This window comes from Canis lupus, chromosome 32, assembly GCF_011100685.1.
Source record: "Canis lupus familiaris isolate Mischka breed German Shepherd chromosome 32, alternate assembly UU_Cfam_GSD_1.0, whole genome shotgun sequence".
Classification (NCBI taxonomy): Eukaryota; Metazoa; Chordata; class Mammalia; order Carnivora; family Canidae; genus Canis; species Canis lupus.
In genome coordinates this window covers 3,166,938-3,187,785 of record NC_049253.1, presented here as the reverse complement: position 1 = coordinate 3,187,785, position 20,848 = coordinate 3,166,938, and the positions used below count along the sequence as shown (strand labels likewise).

At 33.4% G+C, this 20,848-nt stretch overlaps 1 long non-coding RNA gene across 1 annotated transcript in view; it reads left to right on the top strand.

The window, feature by feature from the left end:
• Positions 1-20,627, top strand: part of LOC119867166 — a 33,666-nt gene extending 13,039 nt beyond the window's left edge. Inside the window, exons 3-5 of the long non-coding RNA XR_005382512.1 lie at positions 5,173-5,354; positions 15,147-15,266; positions 19,941-20,627. This is a non-coding gene — a long non-coding RNA (uncharacterized LOC119867166). The remainder of the gene's footprint in view (positions 1-5,172; positions 5,355-15,146; positions 15,267-19,940) is intronic.
• Positions 20,628-20,848: the final 221 nt, after the last annotated feature.

The following is a 20,848-nucleotide window of genomic DNA, read 5'->3' as shown; positions in this document are numbered from 1 at the left end:
ATGTTATCCATTGAGTTATCCCAATTCTGACCTTCACTTCTCCATCCTCTCTCTTGCACTCTGAAGATCCATTCTGTGGTGACCAAAAGAAAATGAATTATATATTCTTGTGATCTTTACAGGATCCACCCCAAATTCCTTGCCTTAAGAGAAATTTCCTCTTTCCCAAGAATATCCATTTATTGTAGTGCTTATCTTTTAACTCCCTATGGCCTTTGTTCAAACTCCCATGTTGTCTGTGTATGGCATTAAAACCTTCACCCTCAGCTGTGATTTCGCAATCTTCTAGTCACTCAGTCATTGTATTTTATTGAATTCTTTGTTTCAGTCTCAATGTCTTCCTATCTACTCATCTCTCTCTCTCTCTCTCTCTCTCTCTCTCTCTTTCTCTCTCTCTCTCCCTTCATGTCTCTCCCTCCACTATCTCTTTCTGTCCACCTATACACATACAACATAAAAAATTATCCTTTCCATATGGGTATACTATAGAATTAAAATTCATGGGCACCTGGGTGGCTCAGTCGGTTAAGCATCTTCCTTCAGCTCAGGTCAGATCCTGGGATGGAGCCCTGCATCAGGCTGGGCTCCCTGCTCAACAAGGAATCTGCTTTTCCCTCTACTTCTCAACCCCCCACCCCACCATGCTTTCTTTTTCTCTCACTCTCTCTCAAATAAATAAATTATCTTTAAAAAGTTTTCAATATTATTTTCTCAGGGAATATACATTTTAACCTCAGAAAAGTACAAGCAATGGACTATGCTTACAGGAAAATTAATGAATAATAACAAATATCTTATATTCTCTCATAGTTCTCTAAAATAATCTTTTATTACCACACTTTCTCTAGCACATAACCATTAAATCTTGAGAGGTAATTTGAGAACATTCATTCAGTTACAAATTGTGTAGAGTGATTACACTGTTCCAGGTAGCTTCTGAGGATGAAAGAATAAAAAAGAATAGATTTAGTCCAGTGAAGAGGAAGACATTCAAATGAAGAATTAAAATATAGTGTGATTTTTGTTGTATTGAATATATGAATGTAATATAAGTGTTCAAGGAAGGATTTACTGACCTTACTTTGTGGTGGCACAAAGTTTTGATAAGAGGAAAACACGTAAAAACTATGATAAAACTGTGTATTTTCATTCATTAAAGACAATCAGAAACATACCTGTAATAATAATAATATTATATAATGCATAATTATATATAATATTAATATTAATAATAATAATAATAATACTTGCGGCAATAGAGATCACACTCCATGAGGAGCAGTAAGGTAGCTCAATAAAAGACAGTAAGAAAGGGTTTATTATAGAATCTGTACTTGTGTTAGGTGACTTGGGGGAAAGAATGACTCCTATTTATCTGTAGTTAGAATTGCCAGATATTGTGCTGTTTTTTTTCTCTCTTTTTTTAGTTATCACTTACACTTATTTTACAACTTTTTTGTTCTCTTCTCTTTTAATGATGTTTCTTTATTCTTTCATTAAATACTTACTGAGTGACTATGTGGTAAGGTCCCCATGAATGTACATAAATACAGCCTGAGAGATATTTTTATTTTTTAATTTTTCTTTGTTTATATATCTTCTGACCCCCTTCACCCATTTCTCTGAATTTTTTAAACATAAGCTTATTGAGGTCTTAAGCAAATTGGTCACTTTTGACTACATTTTTCTCTGACACATAAGAGGGTTCTTTGAAAAGTGATCCAGGTGATGTATCTCCATATATAACTCAACAAGAAACATAGATTGGAGATTATAGGATTTTTTTCTTTCTTATATTTTTTGGGGGGATAGACTTATTGTATTTAATGATGGAGAGAAACTTCATAATATGCCCACATCAGTCAATGTTATATGATCGCGTAACCTGATCTATTTTTGTACATACCAATAAGTCATTTGCAATATTTAAATGTATCCTAAGTACCTCCTCTTATTTGCATTTCATTGCTTACATTTTCTCATTTTTCTTCTCAAAATATGTAATTCATCCCAGGTAAATCAGACAATTTTCTATCAAATCTTAGTAGAAAGGGACATGTTTTGAGCAAGGAAATAGTGCAACATCAATCTTCATCATTAGAAAAATAATTCAGGGATCCCTGGGTGGCGCAGCAGTTTAGCGCCTGCCTTTGGCCCAGGGCGCGATCCTGGAGACCACATCGGGCTCCCGGTGCATGGAGCCTGCTTCTCCCTCTGCCTATGTCTCTGCCTCTCTCTCTCTCACTGTGTGTCTATCATAAATAAATAAAAATTTTAAAAAAAAGAAGAAAATGGAGCATGTGGCTATACTTAAAAAAAAAAAAAAGAAAAAGAATTCATCATTAAAAGCTTCCCTAATTAAGATTCACCTAATGTTTTCAGTCTGTAAAGGTGAGAGGAGCTTTCAGGCAAAAAGCCCACTAGTTCTCTCCTTTTGCTGCAATTGAACACTCACAAAGATATTCCAATCTTTCAAATATTTTTGGTTAAACTCATGTATCTTGCTGTTTAAGAAACACCAGAAGATAAAGGAATGGCTATAATGGACCCAGTGAGAATTCACTTCAAATCACTGGAAGGAAATGTAGGGTTCAGTCTCCCCACCAGCCTAAAACTGCATCTGCATGTCACATCACCTGATGGGAGACTGGATGATTTGCCTGGCCGCAGCTTTCACCCCAGCCTCTGCAGAGCTCTATCGTCATTAGGCCAATTTGTACCTGTATTATTTCAGCTCCCTAGGTCTGCCCCAGTATGTTGAATGCAAATTTTACCACCTGCCACATATTCACATTTTTTTTTCTTTTTAGTCTGATAAGATCCCATGCTTTAATCTGATAAAACCTAGTATCTGGGTCTTCTCAAAAATTAAAAAATCTGATTATTATTACTAAATGTCAAACCTATATAAAGAGAATGTGTTTTTAAGCCACCAGTATTGCTTTAAAAATATTTGATTACATATTTTTCTGGAGAAGTCCCCACACACACAAGATGCACAGATGCACTTCCACACAAAAATTCATCTAAATTCTAGGATTTAAGCTTTAAGCTCATATATGGGGCCTTCTTAGAACCATGAATCCCAGATTAAGTACCACTGTCTCTCATTCTCCTCTCTACTGTTACTTACAGTAATAGATTTTCTAGACTTTCTTGGTGTTGCTTCATTATTACTTGGAATTTAGCCTATGAATGCAATCACTATGCACCTGGCCATATGCTGATTCTAGAAAAATGGCCCAATACTATACAGAAATGTCCTTTGAGGTAGGATCTGGAAAACTTCCACACACAAAGCAGCAACCCTCCCCATCTGGCCTTGATTTTTCTTGTAGAATTTGTATGATAGACACTGCAGATGCAGCACTGCCCACATTAAAAAAAAAATAGTGCTTTAAAATCCTGAATTTTTAGATTGGTAAGCACAAGATGACCTAGACTTTAAGTCACAGTTGGAAAAGCTGAGCAATAGTATTTTATTTCAGGGTTGGCATCTATCATCCTCAATATCCAAAAGGAAAAAATGTTTTCTTATGTGAAAGTTGTAATTAAAACTAATTTCCAAGTTGCTATTTCATTAAGACTTTTTTTTTTAATTTTACTTGTTTAATTTAGCTAATTCACAGAGGGCTGCATTGATTTGGTTCTCTGAAGAGAACATAAAACTTTGAAAAGACTATCGTCCAGGAATTACAACTCCAGTTTTAGTAATATCTCTCTGATTGCTTGTTTGGTTGGTGTTCTTAGCATTACTACAATATTTATCATCTTTATTTTATTTTATTTTTTTGAAGATTTTTTATTTATTTATTCATGAGAGACACAGAGAGAGAGAGGCAGAGACACAGGCAGAGGGAGAAGTAGGTTCCATGCAGGGAGCCCAATGTGGGACCTGATCCCGGGACTCTAGGATCACGCCCTGGGCCGAAGGCAGGTGCTAAACCGCTGAGCCACTCAGGGATCCCCGTTATCATGTTTTAAATGAACTTAATCCTCTTCATTTACCACAATATTGCAACACTTTAGTATTCCTGATTTAGATGGAATGAATGAGAGAAGTTGGAAAGAAAGGATGGAGGGAAGAGAGGAAGGGAAGTTAAGAAGGGAAGGGAAGAAGAAAACAATAAAAAAATATTCCTGGTTTAGGGTTATAGGACTACAAGAAAGATTTAATTTAGCCCATGGCTGTGTGCTCTAATTTAGAATATATAAATCCTGATGATACTTCCTGACATGTAATCCATTTGAAGTCCTATCCAGCACAGTTCAGTACAAGAGTGTATTTTATTTAAGAATCCCCATTTAGGAATCCAGGGTGGATCAGTGGTTGAGCATCTGCCTTTGGCTCAGGTGGTAATCCCGGTCCCGATGGAGTCACACATCAGGCTCCCCTTAGGGAGCCTTCTTCTCCCTCTGCCTCTCTCTTTGTGTCTCTCATGAATAAATAAATAAAATCTTAAAAAAAAAAAAAACCCTGCATTTAACAGACAACAACAACAAGGAAATATCCTTTCATAGGGTGTTATATGGGATCCAATTTCTGACCTCAGAATCTTCTCCCTAATTCCCCACACATTCCTTTTCTTGAACCTCACTCATCAGTGCCTCAAACTCTGCTTATTCACCCTAAGTCCACTTAGCATCTAATTTCTTCTCTCCCAGCTCTTTATTTACAGATTGTCCTTGCCCATTTACAGATTCTTTATAATAAATATCTAGGGATTAATTTAGGAAGGACATATTTTTTATGGTGTAGCAGAGAGGATATTTCTACATAAGTTTGCTCATTAGATCATTCATATTGTCTCAATATAGAGTGATAGTTAAAAGTACAATCTTTTGCTTCAGGTATACTAGAAATTGAGCCTTGTTAGCTATTAAAACTGGAAGATGTTACATATGTTCTTTCAACTCTAAATATTGAACATATGGTTTTGAGCTCATAGAGTTGTTGTGAAGGTTAAATGATATAATGCATATAACATTGAATCCAGAATCCAGACTAATCATGCAAGACAAGCCAGTTGGTATAATAACTAAACCTACAATAACAGTTATTTAGGAATCTTCATGAAACTCTATGAAGTAAGTACTACTATTGAAAATTAAGGAAGTGAAAATATTATGAAATTAAAACTTCACACATATTATCTTATTCCATCCTCACAGGAACCCAAGCTTACTAAACTTATTACTAGTTTTGATAAAGCAAGAGAGGAACTGAGAGTCTATATAGTTTGCTGAAGCTTACAGCTCCTATGTGATGGTGTTGGGCCTACAATGCAGGTCTCCTGATGGCAGCCCTTGGAACTTTGAATTCCTTATGACCATATTTCAAATCCCAGTAAAATGTAAGTATCAGCAATGTATTTTGGGGAATTTGTCAGGAAAAATTGATTGCAGTCCTCGGTTTAGTTTTATATACATATATGTTTTAGTTTTGAATCCTTTTGATTTGATAAAATTTTTTGTCTTACTATTTTAATAGGGTTTTTTGCTCCATCTTTCATTTTATAATTATAATAAAAATTTTATTTATGTATCAAGGTAGAGAAAATCAGAAGTGGTGCCATATATGAACTTTTCTATTCTGTGTTTTATAAAAATTAGCAGTTGAAGATTTTTAATGTTCTAATATAAGTATTTCTTGCATCCTATTTTAATTAGATAAGAATGATAGCATGCTTTCAAATACATTCTAAAGAACCATGAGGAGCTCTTCATTTTATCATTTCCATCAGCTTTGTACTACCTCACGTTGTATTATTTCTAAACCTCAAACATACAAAATGTACTTATTTTCTCCATCTCTTTTCATGTTAGAATGTAGTTTCCAGCTTCAGGTGAAGGAGGGCAATAATGCACTTACTGGAGAGGAGCTCACAGGAGGGAAAACTGAATTCTCTTCTACATTTCTTCTCACAAGTTTAGTTCTCATCACTAAATTCCAGTGGACATGACTTTTTAATAATTTATTCCATAATGATCAATAGTTTTCTTTTTAAGAAAGATTTATTTGTTTATTTGAGAGAGAGAGAGAGAGACAGGGAGGGGCAGAGGGAGAGAAATTTCATCAGACTCTATGCTCAGTACAGAGCTCTACACAGTGCTGGATCTCACAACCCTGAGATCATGACCTGAGCTGAAACTATGTGTCCGAGATGTAACTGACTGTGCCACTCAGGTGCCCTAGTGATCAATAATTTTCTAAGTTAAAGATTCAATTCCTTCCTTAAATTCAATCTACTTCAGTAAATTGAAAAAATTGTAGATGTTCATTTTTTTCCCAGGACATACAGGATTTTCCATGATATCTTATATTACTGGTCTTGTCAAAGCACTATGTCCACTCTTAGCTCTCTTTCTTCTGAACTGTGTAACTCTCTAGCTCTTTGTAAATATATGGGTAATTACATGACTAGAAACATATTGTTTAAATATAATGAGTGGATTATATTAGAGATAAATTTTCTGAGATGGAAAGAATAATAAATGTTTAGGCACTTAGAATACTTAATTATTATAAAATATATATGGATTAAGTATTATAATAATAAGCATGTTAATATAAACTAAACACATTGTAAATGTTGTTCCTTTTAAAAATATATGTTAAAATAATTTTTTAAAAGTTAGTTTGGGATGTAAAGTACCTAAAGATAGACTCAAAATTAATTACATGTAAGAATCAACTTTGATAGATGATTATATGTATCATTTTCTGAAAACCTTTTTATCAATCATATTTTGAGTCCTTGAGTATATTATAGACAAACTAATATTTTAAATAATTGATTACTTCTTAAAAGAGAATACTGACTTTATATACATGTAAGGTTTTTTGGCACAGTAGAACTAGCTCAAAAAATAAAAAAAATAATAAAGAACAGCAACTTACTATGTATATGCATTTGCGTTAAAGATGATCATTTGTTATAATTTTATGTATGGAATTAAAATATCAGTATGGAATGGAATTCACTTACTTCTTTAAGAGAGAGCACTGTAAGAAAAATTTAAAAAAAATAAAAAAAATAAAAATAAAAGAGAGAGCACTGTACTTTACACTTAACAGATGAACTTGACATATGAAATTAACATTTAATAAACATAATTATAATTTAATTTTGAATGGTTTATGCATTATAATAAAATTGATTAAATGCATAATTATCAGAATGTAACAATTTTGAGCATGAGAATACTACAACACAAAAAATGTATAGAATATAGATTAATCAGTTAATTATTTTAATATCTGTACTTTATAGAACAATATTCTATCATTTTGAATAATATAAGAAATTGTATAGACCTTTGAATTCCATGAATTTATGGTATATTGCATAATATGTATGAACCAACCATTTCTTTAGAGTTGGTAAATATCTCTTTGCTGAATTAAAATAATTTTCCAAAAGAGTAAAAATAACTTAAAAATCATATGTAAACATTCCTAGGTACTGAGTTTATTGCTTCCCACCACAAGCAGATAGAATAATTACACAAGTAAGAATAAAATATAATGGGAAGAAATCAAGACAGAAAGACAGAGAATCTTCATTCTAAAGTATTGCCAGTAATTTACGATGTGAATTTGACTGAGTTTTTAAATTTGCTTTACAGTACTTTATTCTTTACTGAATTACTTTTTTATTTGCTTATCTTATTTTTCCACACTGGAGTTTGCGTTTTTTGGTACTGATTATTAAATATGCTAAAGCTTTCCCAGCCTTCAATATATTTTTCATTACAAAATATAATTTCTATGGTCTATAGAGCCTATTCCAAATGTAAATGCGTATGAGAATGCAAAGCACATACTTGCATTTTATTTTTATTTTTAAAAAAGATTTTAGTTATTTATTCATGGGAGACACAGAGAGAGGCAGAGACATAGGCAGAGGGAGAAGCAGGCTCCATGCAGAAGCCTGATGTGGGACTTGATCCCAGGACTCCAGGTTCATGCCCTAAGCCAAAGGCAGATGCTTAACCACTGAGCCACCTAGGCATCCCTATTTTTAATTTTAAATTCAAATTTAATTTTATAATGTTTTCAAAATATAATTATTTAATACAGGTAGTTAAATGCATTTGCATGTTTTGAGAAGGATGAGGTCTTCTGCAGGGCAATTTAGACCATTAAGACAGGTCCATAACTTAGAAAAAATATTGGTATTTAGTTCATTATATGCATAATTCTAACACAAAAGAATAGTGTTAGAATACAATGAGTGGAAATGTTTTTATCTGGAGTAATATAGATGTTTTGACCTAAATAACAGTATAAGCTATTGAATTTAAAAGTTATTGGGGAGTTTTGCAGCATAGAGTGCTAATATCGACTTCTGAGAAAATGTTGTCATGAAGTGCGTAAATAGATACTATGAACATAGATAGAAGATAAATGAGATTTCATGACCACACAGGCACATGGGGACATAAAAAGGATATTATTTTCTGGGTAAATACCTAGTAGTTAAATTGCTGGATCATAAGGTATTTCTATTTTTAACTTTCTGAGGAACCTCCATACTCTTTTCCAGAGTGGCTGCACCAGTTTGCATTTCCACCAACAGTTCAGGGGTGTTCTCCTTTTTCCATATCTTTGTTGTTTCTTGTGTTGTTGACCTTAGCCATTCTGACAGGTGTGAGGTGACATCTCACGGTAGTTTTGATTTGCATTTCCCTGATGATGAGTGATTTTGAGCATCGTTTCATGTATCTGTTGGCCATCTGTAAGTCTTCTTTAGAAAAATGTCTATTCATGTCTTTTGACCATTTGTAATTGGATTATTCATTTTTGAGGTCTTGAATTTTATAAGTTCCTTATATATTCTGGATATGAACCCTTTACCAAATATATCTTTTGCAAATATCTTCTCCCATTCTTAGGCCACCTTTCAGTTTTGTTGATTGTTTCCTTCACTGTCAGAAGCTTTTGATCTTGATGAAGAACCAACTGTTTATTTTTGCTTTTGCTTCCCTTGCCTCAGTAGGTATATTTAGTAAGAAGTTGCTACACCCAATGTGGAACAGGCTATTGCCTGTGTCCTCCAGGATTTGAATGGTTTCCTGTCTCACATTTAGGTATTTCATTCATTTTGAATGAATTTTTGTGTGTGGAGTAAGGAAGAGATCCAGTGTTACTCTTTTGCATGTTGCTGCCCCATTCCACAACACCATTTGTTGAAGAGACTTTTTTTCCATTTGGTATTCTTCCCTGCATTGTAGAAGAGCAATTGACCATAGAGTTGTGGGTTCATCTCTGGATTTTCTATTCTGTTCCATTGATTTGTTCCATGTATCTGTTTTTTTTTTGTTTTGTTTTGTTTTTTTGTGCCAGTACCATACTGTCTTAATGATTACAGCTTTGTAATATAGCTTGAAGTCTGGAATTGTGATGCCTCCAGCTTTACTTTTCTTTTCCAAGGTTGCTTTGACTATTTAGCATCTTTTGCTAGATATTTACTCAAGTAATACAAAAATACTAATAATTTAAAGAGATACATGCATTTGAATGTTTGTAGAAGCATTATCTACAATAGCCAAATTATGGAAACAGCTCAAATGTCCATCACCTGATGAATGGATTAAGATCTGATATACGGACACCTAGGTGGCTCAGTGGTTGAGTGTCTGTCTTTGGCTCAGGGTATGATCCCAGGATCCTGGAATCAAATCCTGCATCAGACTACTCACAGGGACCCTGCTTCTCCCTCTGCCTCTCTCTCTGTATCTCTCATAAATAAATAAATAAAATCTTTTTTTTAAAAAAAAGATGTGGTATATATACAAAAGAATATTACTCAGACATTAAAAAGAACAAAGTCTTATCATTTGCAATGATGAGGATGGAGCTAGAAAGTATTATCCTTAGCAAAATAAGCCAGTCAGAGAAACACAAATACCATATGATTTCAATCATATGTGGAATTTAAGAAACAAAACAAACAAGCATAAAGTAAAATAAACAAAAACAAAAAAAGAGAGAATGAGTAAGAGGCAAACCAAGAAACAGACTCAACTGTAGAGATTAAACATATGGTTATCAAAGGGGAAGTGGGTGGGGGATGGGTGAAATAGATGATGGAGATTAAAGAGTGCAGGTAATATGATGAGCAGCAGGTGTTGTATGCAAGTGTTGAATTGCTATATTGTATACCTGAAACTAATATTATGTCTTATGTTAACTATTTGAAAGTTAAATAAAAAACTTGAAAAACTTGAAAAGAAGCTAAAAAGGTAAAATTTAATTTAAACAAACAAGAGTATCTTATTCTCTCTAAAAAAAAAAAAAAAAAAAAAAAAAGTTTGGGGATCCCTGGGTGGCGCAGTGGTTTGGCGCCTGCCTTTGGCCCAGGGCGCGATCCTGGAGAACTGGGATCGAGTCCCACGTCGGGCTCCCTGTGCATGGAGCCTGCTTCTCCCTCTGCCTCAGAGGTTTCTCTGCCTCTCTCTCTCTCTCTCTCTCTCTCTCTCTCTCTCTGTGTGTGACTATCATAAATAAAAAATAAAAAATAAAATTAAAAAAATAGTTTGAGTTAATTCAAAAATCAAGGATGTGGAAGTGTTGAATCACTATATTGTATACCTGAAACCAATATTACACTATATATTAACTAACTGGAAGTTAAATAAAAACTTAATATGTTTGTTTTTTCTAATAAAGTCTTTCCTTACCAATGTAAAAAGAAAAAAGAAAAAAAAAAAACAAAGATGCTGTATCCTCCTTAATGGTGCAATATTGTACATAGAATTCTCTAGTCTTCTGACCTCTTACAAACACCAAGGTGCCCTATCCCATTTGTAACCCCTTTGTGATCCCTTCCCAACTAGCATTTCAGACTAAGGCAACTTCACTAGTTTGTAACAGGAGAAATTTCCAACTAGACTGCCAGGATAAGCAGGGGAAGTTGTTAGATTTTCATTGTTCCCCATTACTGCATATGGTCAATATAGTCTACAGATGGTCACTATAATATTACATCACAGGCTTACAATCTATACCTTACAACTTAGTTATATATAAATGAAACTTCCCCTAAATATCTATCAGAGAACTTGGTGGTTACCAGAGGTGGAAGGTGAGGGAAAAGGGGGAGATGTTGGTCACAGAGCACAAACATCCAGTTAGAAGATGAGTAAATATTAGAGATTTAGTGATAATATAATAATTATATCTAATAATATTGCATTATATACTTGAAAGTTGGTTAAAGTAGATCTTAAATATTCTCCCCACAGAAGAGAAATGGTAATGATGGGTCATGATGCAGATGTTAGCTAATTCTTGGTGGTAATCATTTTGCAATACGTAAATGCAACAAATCAACACTTTGTAAACGTTAAACTTACAGAATGTTAATATACATATATTATCTCAATAAAGCTGAAAAAATTCACCAAATTATAAAAATAAATAAATGTACATATGTATGAATAATAATAATGATAAACTTATATGTGAGACCCCAATTTTTCCAGGAAAACAAATAAAAATTTACTACTGCTAGTCTGTTTCTTCTGTTTTTAGACATAATTATTTTCCAAAAATACCTGTGCCCTTCATTTTTACTTGGGTTACATTTGGACACTGAAGTTTTCAAACCTTTCTGTATTGCCTCATATCACGTTTTTTACTAGACTTCATACTTGGTGCTTCATACATGGTGCTTGTCTTACTTGCTTTTGGTTCTGTAGAGGAGCCCAAAACTGCCACATGCTGGAGTCATAAGGACCTTTTAATCTGTGCCCTGATCATTTGAAACCCAAACATCCTCCTGCACACTGGCCTCTCAAACATGTCTCTACCTGCCTCTGTAAGGCCCAGGGATGTCTGGAGCCTTTAACACCATTTGCCTGCCTGGGATTAGAGAAGCACGTGATTCCACAGCAGAACACATGGCCCATATTCAAATTCTGGCTATTGACTTGCACCACAGAAAGCTCAAATGTCTAGATAATTGAGTAACTCCTCAGGGATACAGATGACATCCTAACATGAGTCTCATCATCTCCAAATCTTGGGTTTAATGAGTTTCATTGCTCTCATGGTAGGAAAACTCTTAGAGCACATCTTCCCTTCTCTACTCTTGGAGCACACCTATACTTAATTATAAAACGTTTTGAATTTTATAATCTAGTCCATCATGCTTGTATTAAATTCTGTAGTCTTTGCTTGTTGGGAGAAGAAGCAAAAGTTCTGTAAATCAAAAATGTTATTATTAATCGTCACATTTCTTAACCAAATTGAACTGCTTTTTTTTCTAGGTTACATTCCTCTGCTCTCTATCCAAATAATCAGATTCAAATCTATGTTAATGGTGAAAAGAGTAACAAGAATTACTTAGAATAATAATACATTAAATGTCATTTTAATAAATTTTATTTCTTACTAATTTTTTCTATTGTAATATTTATGAATTATAGATATGTAATGGAATATGTTATCTGCTTGATCGTAATTTTATAGACATACTATGAAATCCAGAATGAAAGCTTCATTCTCAGCCTAGAATTGTAAACCTTCTACAGTTTGTTCTTATCTATCCAGATTAAACTTCAGATGTGTCTCCATCCATCCACTCTGTACCCAGTTCACTATGTGTGGGCTCTGCCTCCTTTGAGTATTACATGGACTTTTATGGGATCCTGGTCTTAATTTAAGCATGTCACTTTACTTAATAATCCCACTTCCACAAATATGTTAGACATTTTTTATTTATTTTTTCTTCCAATTTCAATTTTTTGAGGCATAATCAACATATAAAATTTGTTATGTATATACTTTTTTGAAAATGTGCTGACTCTGTCATGTCCAAAGCATCTTCTTGAATTCCTCTCTTTTCTTTTTCTTTTTAAAAAAATATTTATTTACTCATTTAGAGGGAGAGAGAGTGACAAGGAACACACAGAAGGATAGAGAGAGGGAGAAGCAGATTCCCCACTGAGCAAGGAGCCCAAGGCAGGGCTCAATCCCAGGACCCTGAGATCATGACCTGAGCCAAAGGGAGACGCTTAACCAATTGAGCCACCCAGATGCCCTTGTTTTAATTTTATATAAAATGTAATTTATACATTTTGTGTAGTACTGTAATATTGCTTATATAAGATTTTTTTCATGTACCTCTTTTTCCTTTATTTATTTTGAGCTCCAGAAAACTTAGTAGAACTGTAATTTTAAATCTTTTTATGCCCATTTTATTGTTTGGTATATAATCATAATATTTTATGTGTCTACAGACTTTTTTTCTAAGTGGCTATCTCATGTATTATCTCATTTTAATCTTTAAAATATCCTTATGATGTTGAGGAGTGCCTTGATGGCTTACTCATTTAGGCTTCCAACTCTTGGTTTTGGCTCAAGTCATGACCTCAGGATATCATGGGAGTGAGCCCTAGGTAGGGCTCCATGCTAGGTACAGAGTCTGCTGAAGATTCTCTCTCCCTCTGCCTATGTCTCTCCCTTTGCTCACCTATGCACATGTTCGTGCTCTCAAATACATACATACATACATACGTACATAAAATCTTTAAAATAATAAAATTAATATCCTCACAATGTTGATACTATATTTATACCATTTTATCTATGATGGAAGAGAAACAGGTAAAATAAATAAGTTGCTGAACAATATATTGTATATATAGTGGACCTAGGATCCAAAACCAGGCAGTATTATTCTAAGACATATACATGTAAATGATTTACTAAAATACTTTTTAACCAAATGCTTCTGTTATTTAATTTCATAGGTCACTTTTTTTTTTTAAGATTTTATCTATTCATGAGAGACACACAAAGAAAGGCAGAGACATAGGCAGAGGGAGAAGCAGGCTCCCTCCAGGGAGTCTGGTATGGAACTCCATCCTAGGACTGAGGGATCACGACCTGAGCCAAAGGCAGATGCTCAACCACTGGGCCTTCCAGGTGCTCCTCATAGATCATTTTTGCATTAGTGAACTGACGTATGTGTATCTGGAAGGCTTTCTATAAGACGTAGTTAGCAAATATAATTGGGTCAGGCATTGTGCGAGGAAGTCCGTACATAATATGGGAGACATTATTTTGCAAGAGTTAAGAGTCTAGTTGGGGACATTAGTCACTGAGACAAGTAATTATGATTTTTTTTTCAGAATTATGTAAGGGGAAGGAGAATTTTCTAATACTTCCTGGAGAAAATGGACATTTATGCTAAGAAGTAGATGATAAGATAAGAGGTAGAGGAATCAACATGGGATAGATTTAAAAGAAAAAGGAGTTTGAAGCAGAAATAATAGCTGTGTGAGATAAATTACAGGCAATAAAGACCATGAAATGCCCTGAACATTGAATAAAATTAGCTTAACTGGAACAAAGCAATTGATTAAGTAAGCTGATGATGAGGCAGGAGGAGAAAGGAATAGAGTTGAATGTAGAGGCAGTGGAGAATGAGAAATTTAAAACGTGATATTGGGAAACATTATGTTTTGTATTATTTTGTGTTTTTCTTTAATTAGAGTAAATACACTTAACATAAATTCTGGTTGTGGAAGCTGATTGTGAAAAAGAAATAACAGATTATCTAAGTCTGGAGAAGTGAGTAGATGTTTGAAAGGAAAATAAATGATGGATGTTTTTCTAGAAAGTTAAATCAGTATCCACAAAGCTACATAATTATGGATGGATATTAGAATTTAGAAATTATTCTCCGTAGTATATTGGAAAGAAGGGAATGAAATTGAGATTGGGTTTCAGTTACAGCCAACCTTTCGAGGGGCACAATATGTCCAATCTTTAAGATTGCTTTGTCTCTAAAAAGCAACGTAAAAAAATGTGTGGTATCTTTTAGAATGTCATATTATGCATCTGTTCATAATTATAAATATATATAATTACTTATAAAATATATTATAAATACTATATATATATTTGTTATTTGCAAGATCAATTTTCTATCTTTATTTCTCAGAATCTGGTCAAATATACCTGGTTTTAGATAAGCTCACTATATCTCAATCTTTTCATTTGTTTGTGTTTGTGTGTGGGTTCATCTTTCTTACTTTCTCTCACTTTCTCTTTTATAACGAAGTTTGCTGACAGAAATGGTAAATTGACATAGAATATCATTACTAACACTTTCGTTGACTGAACATTTCAGGTTTTTGTTGCGGGTAAGAAAAAGTGTGATGCAAAGTATCATGCATATGATGTTTATCACAGAGAAGGTCTTACTCATCCCACTATTTTCACAAGGAATCATCCTTTGAAAAAATTCAGGGTAAGTATTTGCAGCGATTCCTCATCTTAAAAGCAAAACAAAACAAAATATACATAAAGCAGAACAAAAATAGATAGAACTCAATCTCAAAAGACAAAGGATTTTCTCCATTCTCACATGAAGAATCTCTAGGTTCGAATTCAGTTAATATCTCTCCTGTTACCTCTTTTCACCACTATGATTATTTTGTTGTTCACTATGACATAATGTCAAGGTGTTGGTTGGATGTTAGTTTCAATTATAACTTTTTGTGTATTTATTAAGTGAAAGAAAACGAACATTCTTTTCTCATATTTTCACACACACACACACACACACACACACACACACACACACACACCAGACAGAAGAGAGACCCGTTTTGCTTGTTATTTCTGTTCATGTTTGGATACAAAAGAATTAGCCATGAAAATAACTTACATAAAGTTACTAATATCATTAAATCAGCCATGCTATGACAAGACTCTTACTTCTCTCCAACTTTGCATTAACCAAAACAAATACATTATTTTGATAATATTACCAATAAGTTTATATTACACTAGAGTGCCCATGAGAGAGGTTCTCTCATCAGCAAATCAAAAGATATTCTGAACTATTTTCCTTCATTTTCTCATATAGCTTGATTGTAAATAGTTCCACTGATATTATCATGACTTCTCCTCTATTGTTATTATTTTCCTCCTGAGGTGCTGGCCCTGTCCTTCCTTTCATTTTATTCACAGGGTGGCTTCATCAGACATTTCACCAGGTCTATTTTTTACAGCCCATGATTCCTCTTTATTTTTTGACACAATTTGATTGTTGATTCCATTCTATACACACTTCAGTGTGAAGTATACTCATTTCCAGTGAGTATATCTCTATTATAGAGCATTATTTATCAAATTATACTCATTTTATTCTTATATACTATCATAGAGTTTTCTAATTTGCAATTTTAATACTAAAGAATAGAATGCATGCTGAACAGGTAGCTTAATCTTTATGCATTTTTTCCTTTCTGGAAATCTTTTGTAAAGCTTATATTTCCTTGATGGGTTGTTATTATTCCTCTAAATGGTAAGTCACTCTAAGTGACACTGAGGCACAGAGGAATAGAATAATGTCTCATTCAGATAGTAGGTGACTCAAATAATTCGCTATGGGTAGCTATAACATCTCAAAGTGCACTCACTCACTCACTCACTACTGCACTCACAGCCCTCACCAAAACTAAAAATTAAAATTTTATTTTTAATTTTTGTTACCTCAAAAAATAATTAGTTTTTTCTCACCTGATTATGATGTGATAAGATGTTACACTAAATAAAATATTACAAGTAAAATCAAATATTGTAAATGCAAATCTTTAGCATATCATTTACCAGCCATATAATTCTGAAAATACATTTACTCTAAGTGTCTGTACCTTCATGACTGAAACAGGAAAAGAACATATGATACTCATAAAATCCCCAGATGTGTGCAATGATACCTGAAAGCAGAGCATTTTAGTTTGCATAAACAAATTCAAAAGCTCAGGGTTTTTTTCTTTTTCAGGTTTTTATTTAAATTACAGTTAGTTAACATACAGTGTAATATTAGTTTCAGGTGTACTATTTACTGATTCATCACTTTCATACAACACCCAGTGCTCATAACAAATACCTTCCTTAATACCCATCACCCATGTAGTCACCTCCCCTGATCAACCCTCGATTTGTTCTCTGTAGTTAAGAGTGGTTTGCCTCTCTTGTTTTTCTCCCTATGTTCATCTGTTTGTTTTTTGTTTGTTTGTTTTTTCTTAAATTCCATACATGAGTGAAATTATTTGGTATTTCTCTTTCTCCATCTAACTTATTTCACTTAGGATAATACTCTAACAGAGCTCAATATTAAGCAGAAGTATGTTGAACTATGGGAACTTTATTTCTAGAAAATTCTAGTGTTTACATTCAAAATCTCAAGACATTCTTTAAGCACAATTGGTTTATATTTTACTTGATGTATATGCAGCTTCAGTCCTAGAATTGATTTTTCTTTTTTAATATCTGGGCCAGTGATACAGCCTAAGTAATTTAGAATTGCCTAAGAAGCTGGTTAAAATTATTCATGCTAGATTCATTGTCAGGGATTGTGTGAGTAGGACTGGAGTGCAATCGACATTTGAATGTATAACAGGATCCCCCAGACAATCCTGAAGCACAGTTTGAAAAGTAGTGCTCTGTATGAATCACCTCACCTTCCTGAGCTCCCATTCCTAATCCTCACAGAAGAGATAGTATGATCCACTGGCAGTCACTGATTTTTTTTTTAAATTTCTTAAGGATCTACAAAACTGATCTAATACCAAAAAAGTTGTGAAAATACTAGAAATTTAAAAATAAAAAAAGTATTTTTTTCTTATATTTACAACATTTTTGAATTCTACTATAGAACTTTCAAACTAAAAACAAATTTAAGTATTTCAGTTAACTCAAAGATTTAAAAGGATTGGTTATTTATTCAAATATGAGCTATTTGAGAAAGTTCTATGTGTTCTTGAAATCAAAATATTTTAAAGTTGTTTTCTTAATAATGTATTACAACCTGATGAGAGGAGTTAGGAAGTATTTATCAGCAACCATCATTGGAGATTATTAACATGGACAGAAGGGTTTTTTCATTCCCTGAAATAATGAACCTCACATTTATAAGAGCAGTGGTAATACAGACACTCTAGAAATTGGAGGTCTATCCAGCTATAAGAGGACCATTTATTTTCGGCCATATGTGATAACAAAATAAGTGTGAAAAAAAACTTTTCGAGAATTGAAAATATTTTACAATCAATAAAATGTAATATGTTACATGTGACACAGAAAAATCACATGTGACACAGAAGAAACAGCATGGTATTATGCCAGTAATGATTTCTGTGATGCATTTATTGTTCACATTTATGAAGGTATGTAATATTCTATTTTAAATTTGTATTAGGAATTAGAGAATAAAATTAAATTTATTTGATAGCCAGAGGATCAAGGTAAACAATGATTTATCATATTTGCACCTATCTTATTTAGATTGTTTCAGATTAAGTGTAAAAAATTGACACCAATATTCTCCTGTAAGCATAGACTTTGAATAAAATGTCTCTAGACCATCAAGACAGATTTCAGGTTCTAGGTTTGGTATAGAACAAAAGTATGGTCTGAGAATAAGTTTGTTTTTAAAACTTGAAAATGTCTCGGGATGCCTGGGTGGCTCAACGGTTGAGCATCTGCCTTCAGCTCAGGGTGTGATCCCGGGATCCTGGGTTCGAGTCCCACATCAGACTGCCTGCATGGAGCTGACTTCTTCCTCTGCCCATGTCTCTACCTCTCTCTCTGTGTGTCTCTCATGAATAAATAAATAAAAATTTAAAAAAATAACTGTCTCTAACTTTTGAACATACGGAATACTATTATAAGAACTTGTCCTTTACACTAATTTCAACATTTGTGTTATTCTTGGTCATTTTAATTTGACTGACTCCCTCCACATCATGAATTACATTGTCCTACTTCTTGGCATATTTAGTAATTTTTTTGGCATATTTAGTAATTTTTATTGCATTTTAAAATCTATAATATTAGCATTTCAGTAATTTTAAAGCAGAGATTTCAAGTGGCAAAACTTCTCTGTTATCCCTTTTACCTTTTAGAATGTTGAAGTGCATGTCTCTTTAAATTTCTCTTAAATTACAAGTAACCATCTTACCCATCAAAATTAAAACCCCCATATTTCTAGAAGTAATAAGTTTTGGAAATAATTTTTGATCACTAAGGAATATTATGATGCAAATTTAAGTAGATAACTGACAGTATATGAACGTTATCAAGTACTCTATATAATTAAATTTAAGATTAACTTCTTTCTTGATTTCTTATATATTATTGTTAGTTGTTAGCGGATTTCTCATTATGTTTTTCTTTTTAAATTGTACTTTCGTTGCTATTAAGTAGCATTATAAAATATCGCAGCATGATTTTTATTATTTCAAAAACTGCATATTATTTAAAAACAAAAGTCTTTCTAAAGGTTTTAGGCTCTAAAGTAAAATTTTGTGTGTGTCATTTCTTATACAGAATAGGTCTAAAGGGGGGGTGTACCCAAAGAACTATCAGCTGAAATTTGCTTTTCATACTAATGTGGCTTTTGAAGATAATTATATAAAATATTCCATAATTTGAATTTAACTTGAAACGCTAATCTTTAGGAGATCAAAAGATCTGTACTGTTTTAGTTTCAAAGAACACCACATGCAAATCAAGTGTTACATGTGCAAACACTTCTTCACAACAAGTAACACCATCACTCATATTTACCACTTTCCAGCCTGTAGATTAAAGAAATTCTGTTGGGTAAGACACTGTTATTCTTCAAGGAAATGTCACGACAGCCAATTTGAAATGAGAATAATCTGAGAAGGAAATAAAACAACTTTGTAAGGGATATCTTACTTACCACTGTAGCACAAACTGTCTAGTTATTCACTGAACCCATGTCCGTTTCCTTAGACAAACTAGCTATACCTTCCTTGCTGTTAAGCATAAGCATATGAGTGATGTTTGGCCAATTAAATGCAGGAGGAAGGGATGGGCTATACTTTAGGGGTGTTGTTTATAAAAATCTCTTGTGTAAATCTTTATCTTTTATCTTATTTTCTAGGTAGATGTAGATCCTCACACTCTAATGAAAACCACAGGTTGGATATGTCAGCACTTCCATACAACTGTGTCACAGCTGGCTGGATCTTTACTGAAGCAAAAAATAAACCTACATTGTCCTACGTATAGGGAAAGTAGAGTTGTACACGGCAAATGTTTCAGGGAGTTCTCTTCAGATTACCTGGAAAATATAAAAATAGGAAGTGAGATTTCCATCCCATTAAGATTAGCTGCCCTGAACTCTGTTTTCCACAGAATCAAGGGGAGGTGTTACACAAAATTCCAGCTTCATCTCAGAAACTTGTTCCCAGCATCTCTGTAAACAGTTGGATCCAAGAAAAAAAATGTGTTCTTTACTGGTAGGGCTAATATCAAGCTCACCCCATATAAATGGGAAAGCTGAGGATGAGATCCTTTACAAGGAACAAAGACTGACAGTACATTCATCTGAGTCCTGGCCCAAGCATGCCTTCTTGCAGGATGACTAGAGGATGATACATTCACCCACTGACCCTTCTGCCCAAGAGTATCAGCCTGTGAGAAATGATGCTAGGGTTTAGACAAAGCCATTTTTTGACATTGTGCCCCTGTGGTTTCAGTCTTTATAACGGCATTGCCTTTAACAATACATTGTGATGAGAAGAAATCATTTTTTCTCTCACTTAGTCATTCAGCAGAGTGGTTTGGAGTGTACATAATTCATTGTTTATACTAATTATGATTTTCTTTTTGTTACCAATTTCTTATATTTATACTTATATTTATAGGTATTTTGCATGCAAGCATTGCATTTCTGTTTTTGACTTTTTATTGATTTTAGAAAATTGTTTTACTTGAATATATCAAATATTCTAAAGATTAAAAAATGTATCAAATGCTCCCAATTGTATATTAATTCATTGTTACGTG